The sequence below is a fragment of the Gossypium hirsutum genome, chromosome A01 (genome assembly GCF_007990345.1).
Source record: "Gossypium hirsutum isolate 1008001.06 chromosome A01, Gossypium_hirsutum_v2.1, whole genome shotgun sequence".
Lineage (NCBI taxonomy): Eukaryota > Viridiplantae > Streptophyta > Magnoliopsida > Malvales > Malvaceae > Gossypium > Gossypium hirsutum.
In genome coordinates, this window is record NC_053424.1 from 31,218,563 (window position 1) to 31,228,415 (window position 9,853).

The window sequence follows — 9,853 nt, forward strand, 5'->3', positions numbered from 1 at the left end:
ATTTATGTTTTTGTGAGACTGATTCAGAATGATTACGTGATCCCCTGTTCTGACTTTGGAAATCACAAAAATTTGGAGAAAAATAATTAGAGGCTCAAAATTATAATTTTAAAATCCATAATGAGTCTATTTTCAAGATAAATCAACAAGAACATTATCCGAGTTCTGTACCGTGAGATAATTATTTTTTAGTGAAGAGAGGTCAGAACTGTCAGAAAGTGAAACAGGGGAAATTTTAATGAATAAACTGTACTAATTGGCTAAACCAAAAATTATGAAAATTTTATGGTGGAAATATATGTGAGTCTAGTTTCAGGGGAAATTGACGGATATTAAGTTGGAGCTCTGTTGCTGGAATTATAAATAATTAAGTGACTATGACTCGTGTGGACAGTTTGATGTAAACATTTATTAGTAAATTGTGAAATCGTACTTACAATAATGCTATATACATTAAGGATGTGGAATGGAGAGAAGGAGGAGGAAAATAAATATATGTGGAATACATGGAAACTATGGTATATGAAATATTGATATAATGAAATAAATGATATGTGTTTATAAGAAAACAAAAAGAGAATGTTATGTATCATGACATGTATATATATATGACTAGTCTAAATGTAATGCTTGCTGGGTATAGAATTGAATTGAAATGTTTCAGGCAAAAATGTTGTTCTGCACATCTGAATCGTAGTATTTTATAAAGATATGATCTAGCTTTAAATATGAATGCTTGATGATTAAGCTAAAGATATTTGGTAAGATGATAATCTTGGTATAAATGTATAAGTGGTACTATAATAAACAAGGTAAAATGAGTATGAGAGACACATGTATGATGACATACGAATGCTATGTTTGTGGTTTAATTGAGGATGTTTAATCATTAAATGAATACCATGTTATATGCTTTTGATTTTGTATAAGTGTGTAAGAGATCAAGGTTGACCAAAGCTTGGAAAATAGCCTAGGTATATTCCACACAGGCAGAGACACGACCATGTGTCTCAGCCATGTATGGAACACGACTTTGGGACACGGGCGTGTGGAGCCTTAAAGCATGAAATTTCCAAGATTTTCGTAAGTTCTCGGTTTAGTCCCAAACCCTTTCTAAAGTATGTTTTGGGCTCCGTAGACTCAAATAAGGGACTATGCGTAAGAGAATGAACGCTTTGAAATATGAATAAAATTTTATGGCTCGTATTTTAGTTTAATGTTTGTATGTTTGTCTGGTAACGCCTCGTACCTTAGCCCGGCCTCGGATACGGGTAAGGGGTGTTACATCGATGTTGCGAGGGACTCGACAGTGGCCACACAACTGCTCTTGTTTCACTTTTTAACTTTTATTTTTATAAACAATTTTATTTGGGTTTCAGCTATGTAATAAGGCCTCTTAAAGTTTTTCCTTGGTTTGGGATTAATTTACTTTAAATCATATCTGTTAGAAGTAGGCCACTGTTTTACTAAAAAGAAAATATATACTTTCAAAACACCATGCTATTGCAATATTTTCTAGCAAGCTTCCGTAACAAACATGGCTTTAAAATTTCAATAACAACCTTAAATGAGTAAAATTTTGCTATATCAACTTGGGTCTTTAACAACGAACAAGAAACTATAGATTTATAGAAGGATCACAACGAGGTTTTTTGTTTATAAAGAATGGATTTTTCAACGGAACTACGTTTTTCGAAATTCACTTCAGTGTGACATCGCATATTCAGACATAACGCCTAGGCCAGTTTTGGGGTGTTACATTTACAGTGCGTTTGGTTCGCTGTATTGGATTAGAGATGTATTGGATTAGAAGTGTATTGGATTAGAGGTGTATTGGATTAGAGGTGTAATAGCAAATCAACTGTTTGGTTGAATGTAATGGAATAGATGCGTAATAGTAATCTTGTGTTTGGTTGAATGGAATAGAGGTGTAATAGCATAGTGGAAAAAACTAAAATGACTAGAATACCCTTAGCATAAATTTATTTTGGTAAATGATTATTGTTATTGTTATTTAAATTTTAATAAGATTATTATTATCAATAATGAATATTTTAATCATATTTAAACATAATTATTATTAAACATATTTTAATTAAAATATATAATTTAATAAAATTCTTAATAATTACCAAAAATTTGTTTTGGTAAATTATTATTGTTATTGTTATTTAAATTTTGATAAGATTATTAATATGAATAATAAATAATTTAATCATATTTAAACATAATTATTATTAAATATATTATACTTAAAATATATAATTTAATAAAATTCTTAATAATTAATATTCTTATATGAATTTACTCAAATCATAATATATTATATGATACTATAAAAGATAATTTGAAATAATTAATATTAAATATATTTTAATTAAAATATATGATTTAATAAAATTTAAAATAATTATAACTAATAAAATTTAATAAGTAAGAATTGAACTCTAAAAAATAAAAAAAACATAACCATATCGAATTATCATCAAGAACTCGATTGAATTTACAACAATTCTGAATTAAACGGAAGTACTGCCTCAATATCTCACTTTCAACTAAAAATATAAAGCAAGCATTCAATAGAAGAAATTCAGGCCGATACAATATCTCTTTCACCTTGCTCTCAACTCCAATTGGCCTTCCATGAAACCGATTCTTCACTTCAAACAAAATAGCTCACCAATCTAGCAGGAAAACGAATACTGTCCAAAGTTGCCATTGAAAATAACCTCCAACTTCATGTGTCCATTCCACAAGTTAAGGGAAAAAGCAATCTCTGTAACATCCTGTGCCCTGTATGATTTAGGGTGCCATTTTCTCTCAGACCAGTCAACGCGCGTTACTGACCAGTTTGCGATGCACCGGGGTCAACCAACTGATAAAAGGAACAAGCGTTAGAAGAAGCTAAAGTGAAATGTATGAAAAACATGATGCAGAGTATGATTCTTACATTGAAAAAGGTTGGGAGGTAATGCTCGTCGGCAATGCAGTTTTTGCCATCCGCAAATGGCTGTTATAATCAAGAACGTGAATGACTGAATGTCAGCAACATAAACTTAGGCACAAATTCTATCATTTTGTGCCCTTGTTAAAGCTAGAAATACTATCTTAGTGCTAATGCTAATAGTTAAGCTAGAAAATGACGGAAATAAACATCAATAAGGATAGTTGAGACCAGTCTAACAGACAATAGTAAGGATACGTAATGCTTTCGATAAACATCAATTGTTAAGAGCTACTTTTGGCATCATGTACCAAAAGAAGTTACACTTAGGCCACCTAAAATTAATTCTTCTTATGTTTCAACATTATAGTCGAAATGGTGAATACAAAGAATAATCATTAAAATTGGAACAAATAAAAGTGAACCAACGCTCTCATCAATGAATGCAAGGCTGCTGTAAATTCGAAACGAGAACAGAATACTTTAATAAAATTTACCCTGCAGTAATCCCGAAACCTTGAATAGTAAAGACTGTCAGCCATGACTAGCAGAGCATGCTGCCGCCTCATTGTGAACCACTGCATAAAATTCAATGATTTAAACTTGCTACAACAAGACACTGTATAAGTTCATAAGATACTTTATAATATCAATTAACACATACCTGTGCACCCTTTCTGAAGTCTTTCTCTTCTACTTCAGGTAACATGCGTGTTGAATACCTGCCATTTCCATGAGGTCCAGGATCCACAAAGCTGGCAAACAAAGTGGGTGGGATAAATTTCAAACAAGGGAAATGGTGCAACAAAGTCCATTATGCGTATGTGTATGTGTAATACTCTCAGATTCTACTCACCAGTCAATGAAACTCATATTAGCATGCATTAGATAATTGTAGACGTAATCAAAATTATGCAATGGAATACAACTGCAATGTCACCATCAATACTTCAGATTTGGTAAAAGTACAAGTAAATATATATATGTATATTTTGGGAGGGGCGGGGGTGTTAATGACACGAACTATATTTTACCTGTCAGAGAGTAAAACAAAATGTTGGTTATCAGGATCTTTTAGAGCATATGCCAATAATCGTCTCTCTGCATCAACCATAGAAAATGCTCCCCATGTAACCTGCAAATTCAGTGTCAATAAATAGATCAATAGAAAAACTAACCGTACAATAATTGTTGAAGTAGTCATATATCAGATAGCAAAGCTCAACCACAAAATTTGATCTAAGAAACATACCGGAGAACTGTGAATTTCCCGGTTAAGGAAGTAAGGGCTCACATGCACTGGTTTTTCTTTTGATCATGGATATAAACAGAAAATCTTCCCTCATTACCCTGCCAAGAAAATTGAGCAAACCTTTTTATCAGGATACATGGTTATTATAATTCAAAAACCAAAAATGCAGAAAAAGATATACAAAGTTATTAGAATTCCTTTCTGCAAGAATTCAACAGAAACAATACAGACTGAGCAGACAGTCGATATAACCAAAAGGAATTGATACAGACATCCTGAATCATACAAAGCAGGGAATTGCCTTGTCCTCCACCCTAGCAATTATATCAATTCACAATAAGCCAGATTGATTTCACTAATACCTTCGCCATACACATTAACATATTTGCATTGGCAATCAACAAAGGAAATGTTCTTTACTAAAATGAAATACATATGGCTCTCATTCATATTAGGCAATTCCTGGACACAAAAACTAGTAAAATGACCAACCTGAATTTAAGGATAATAACCATGAGATTTAATGGAATAAAAAATAAAGTCCATGAAGAATATAAAGACATTAGATCACGGAAGGGAAAAATGAACTAGCAACAACAACCAAAAAAACTTACACGGAAGAACATATCCCAAAGCTTCTCAAATGGCAATGAACCTGGAGTTAAGAACATGAATGCAATTTTAGGATTTTTGGATTCGACAGGAGGTGTATCCAAAATATCCCTAACCACAACCCGTGAAATAATCTCCTCATCAGTTAATTCCCTTTTAGGAGGAGGAAGCCAATCAGTAAGGACCTTGCAACCTCTAGAAGAAAATACATAACATGCAACATCGCTGTTCGGTGGATAGATGTAAGCACAAACTAGAAAAAAGCTGACAAAAGAAACCATTAAAATAATCCATATTGGCCTCTTCAAAGGAGAGCGATGGCGAGATCCAGGCAAGATCTTAGTATCACCCATGCTACCTAATCGCCACTCCTTAGCTACCTTCATCTAGTATAAACAAAAGAGCTCTATATTCATGTGTTTCTCCTTTGTTTCAGTTTCCTCCTCAAGGTAATCAATCAGTATCCAACAACCAACCCCAGATTCTTCAATGGATCAATGTAATGTGATCTGTAAAAAGAAACCATAGGTGAAAAAGAAAGGAAACGGAGGGAACAAATCGGCAGCAAAGAGGCATAATGGACTGGGAGGAAATCGGCAGAAAACCAAAGCAAAGAAATAAGGAAGGAAATCGGATGAAGGAACAGAAGAGAAACAAGGGGATGGGGGGAGGGCAAATCAGGGAGGTGATGCTCAATCAGTAGCTAATCTGGGCAAAGAGGGGGAATAGAAATCGGTGGATTTCACCGATTAAGAAGGTAATGGATTAGATGCGTATTACCAATACATCAAACCAAACGACGTATTAGAGAAGTATTAGGTGGGGCCCACCGATTAGGGGTGTATTGGCTTAGCCAATACACCAAACCAAACAAGCTGTTAGTGGTATTAGAGCCAGGTTACAAAACTCGGCTGTGGATTTGGGTTTTCCTTTAAAACTTAAAACTCTGAAAAGAACTGTTTCAGATGATTTAAAAATATTCGAAAGTGTTTTACTGAATGTGTGGTACACAAAGTCTCTGGCGCCGCCCTTGTAAGTTCTCTGAAACTACTTGTTTAAATTGAAATACTAAGACTATAATAGGTAGTAGACTTTACTAAAATACTCTGTTTAGGGTAAACTGAGACTGTAGTGAAACTGCGATCTGTGAAAACAACAAAACAATGAATTAGTGATACTGTTTTTCATAAAACAGTCGTTAATAAAACATTCATTAATAAACACTGGAACTATAAAACTGATGCATAAAACTATTAATATAGGTAAAACCGTAATATGATAATGAGCACCAGAGGTACTCGTGGAAGGGGTACAAGAGGCTACGGTGGAGGCCGTGGAGGTACGCGGGCTGGGTCGTCGATATCGAGTCACATGCCTAATAATGAAGCTAGAGAGGCACTGACTTCACCTATAACTAAAACTGAGTCACACGACCGAGCAGCTAGGGACGATGCACTGTAGGCCGTGGGTCAGTGACGGAATGACTCAGGTCTAACGGGGTTGAGATCTTTAAGGGTATTGCTGGAGTTGCCCTTAATGTGGCTGAATATTGGATTGAAACCACAGAGCAGAAATTAAAACGTGCGGTGTTGTTACTACAAAATGAGGCCTATCAGTGGTGGCTTACAGTTAATGAGGGTACTCAACCTGACCGATTGACTTGGGAAATTTTCAAAACTGCATTTTAAGGGATATATGTGAGCGTTAGTTATGTGGATGCCTGGAGGAGAGAGTTTCTGAATTTGACTCAAGGGGATAAATCGGTAGAGAAATATGAGTCTGAGTTTTTACGACTTAGCTGCTATGCGCGTGGGATGGTTGCAACTAAATATGAGTGCTGTGTTCATTTTGAGGATGGCCTCAGAAATGATCTACGAGTTCTGATAACTCCACAGAGAGAGCAAGATTTTACTGTGTTAGTAGAAAAGGCGAAGATCACTGAGGATGTGAAGCGCGCTGAGCGCTAGAATCATGATAAGGACAGGGGTAAGAACAAGAGGGTTTGGGAGCCCTCAAGTTCAGTTGTGAGGCCTAAGTAAAAGGCAAAAGTTGATGGGCCAATTAGAGTTGGGCCCCCTGTTGTTGCTTTTGGGTCGCAGCCTTATGTTGATTGTGGGAGACGCCGTCAGGGCGAGTGTTAGAAACAGATAGAGGCATGTTTGAGGTGAAAATCTTTAGAGCATCGCATAAGAGATTTTCCATGGAGGCCCGATCAGATTCAAGCTACGAGTTTGGGTACTATTTAGCCGCTGAGAGGTGTTTAGCAGCCACCGAGGGGCCGGGGTCAGGCCAAAGCTAAAAATAGTATAGGTCGTGGTTGTGGAGTATCGGGCAGAGGTGCTAGTCATACTGAGGTGAGGCAGCCGACACTGGTTTATACTGTATGGCGCCGAGAGGACAGAGATACCCCAGATGTTATTACAGGTACGTTCTTTATCCATAATGTACCTTATACTGCATGGATTGATGTTGGGTCTACGCACTCTTATGTAGCATGTACTGTATCTGAGACTTTGGGTGTGATGGTTGAAAACATTACGAGTGAGGTTACTGTGTTCAGTCCATTAGGACAGTCAGTAAGAGTGGATAAACTTAATATTGGGCATGGACTGGCTGGTTAAGCATCATGTGAATTTAAACTGTGCTGCAAAGCAGGTGATACTGAAAACTGAAAAAGGTGATGAGGTGGTTGTGATTGGGGAGCGCCAGAATTATCTGTCAAATGTGATTTCTGCACTTAGAACTGAGAAGTTGGTTCGTAAGAGTTGTGAGGTGTATCTAGCATACATCAGTGCTTCGGGAGTTGAGGTTCCATTTATTAAATATATCAAAACGTTTAGGGACTTTTCGAATGTCTCTCTTGATGAGCTACCTAGATTACCTCCAAACCGTGAAGTTGAGACTGGTACAACTTCGGTGTCTATCGCCCCTTATAGGATGGCACCGAAGGAGCTTGAGGAGCTTAAAGCTCAAATTCAAGAGTTACTGGATCGAGGGTTCATCTGCCCTAGTGTGTCATCATAGGGAGCACCGGTATTGTTTGTGAAAAAGAAGGATGGAACCATACATATGTGCATCGACTACCGGAAACTGAACAAATTGACTATTAAGAGTAAGTACCCTCTACCGAGGATTGACGATCTATTCGACCAGTTTTCAGGAGCTTTGATTTTCTCTAAGATAGATCTTCGATCTGGATACCATCAACTGAGAGTCAAAGAGATTGATGTGCATAAGACGGCGTTTAAGACTCATTACGGTCATTATGAGTTCCTGGTGATGCTGTTTGGGCTGACGAATGCACCAGGGGCTTTTATGGGTCTGATGAACTGCATGTTCCAACCCTATCTGGACCGGTTCATAGTAGTGTTTACTGATGATATTGTGGTGTTACAAAGACTGAGATTGAACACGATGAACATCTCCGAGTGGTTCTACAGATTTTGGAAGAGAAGCAATTGTATGCAAAGTTCGGTAAGTGTGAATTTTGGTTACGAGAGGTAACATTTCTGGGCCATGTGGTGTCTGCTGAGGGCATTAGGGTTGATCCTCAGAAAATTGAAGTTGTTCTGGATTGGAAACAGCCTAAGTTGGTATCTGAAATTCGGAGCTTTCTGGGTCTGGTAGGGTATTATAAACGTTTTGTGGAGGGGTTTTCATTGATTGCTGCACCTCTGGCTATGTGACACCCCTAATTTGACCCTAGTTGAAAGGTGGTTTCGGGACCACAAAATCAAGTCATAAAAATAATTAGCCGTCATATTTTATGTTTATTATATGTGAATATGAATGTGTGAAAGTTTTAAGTTTCGATTTAGTCGATTGCATGTGAATTTAGTAATAGGACTTATGTGTGACACTTTTGAAATGCGATGGGTTAATCTATAAGGACCTATTAATGCATGTTGTATAAAAGAAGGGTTTGCATGTCAAATTAGCCAAAAATCTAGATGGTGGCCGGCCATGCTATGGGGAAAAACATATTAAAGACATTTTATGCTAATATGTGTGGGAAGAATAATAAAATATGAGGGGAGTGGGAGGAGAAACCAAAGTTGTCTCCCCCTTACTCCCTATTGCCGTGACTAGAGAAAGGGGAGAAAAAACAAAAATTCTTCCTTTGTTGTTCAACATGGCCGAATGGAAGGAAGAAGAAGAGGGGAAGTTCGGCCAAGGTGGTTCTTGAGATTAAGCTCAAGAGCCTAGAGGATCAAAGTTGGATAAGGGAAAGGAAAAAAAGTGATCGAAGAGCCGTCGTAATCGTTCGGCAACTTCCGAGGTAAGTTTTAAGTGTTTAAACATTGAGTAAATTCAATTATAATAGGACATGATGAGTTGATTTAGTAAGATATGATGTGGCCATGATATGTTCTAAGCTCAAATGGTAAGTTCTTAAGTGTTTGAGCTTGGGAATTTAAGGGTAATTTGAAATAGTCTGCTTCGGACAGCAGCAGTAACGTGACTTTAGAAAATCACCATAAATTTATGGACTTGAATTAGAGGCTGAATGAGACATGAAATTAAAGCTTAATGAGTCTAGTTTCGTATAAAAGAAACCGTGTAAGCAAAGGAATTTCCGATAATGAGATATTTAAAGTTGTGTGAGACGGTGTCAGAATGACTCCGAAATCCCCTGTTCTGTTTTTAGAAAATCATTATAAATTGTACAAAAATGGTTATAAGATAAAATTTATATGCTTAGACTCCTTAATGAGTCTAGTTTCAAATGAAATCAAATACAACACATTTTGAATTCTGTAAAATGAGAAATTTGATTCGTAGTGAAGAGTGGTCAGATTAGTCAAACAGTGAAACAGGGGAAACTTTAAGAAAAATATGGTATTGATTGGCCAAACCCAAAATTCTGGAAATTTTATGGATGGAAGATATACGAGTCTATATTCAGGAAAAATTAACGGAAAGTGATTTGGAGTTTTGTAGCTCCAGTCATAAATAATTTAGTGACTATTGCTCAGGAAAAACAGCTTGTGCTGAATTTGAGATTATGTTGTGAACCTTGATAAACTTGTTTTAGTTGCTCACAA

The 9,853-nt window shown here is 36.3% G+C and overlaps 1 pseudogene; it reads right to left on the reverse strand.

Moving 5' to 3' along the window:
- Nucleotides 1–2,455: 2,455 nt before the first annotated feature.
- LOC107917063 (glycosyltransferase BC10-like) lies at nucleotides 2,456–5,680 on the reverse strand (annotated as a pseudogene).
- Between the last annotated feature and the right edge of the window lie 4,173 nt (nucleotides 5,681–9,853).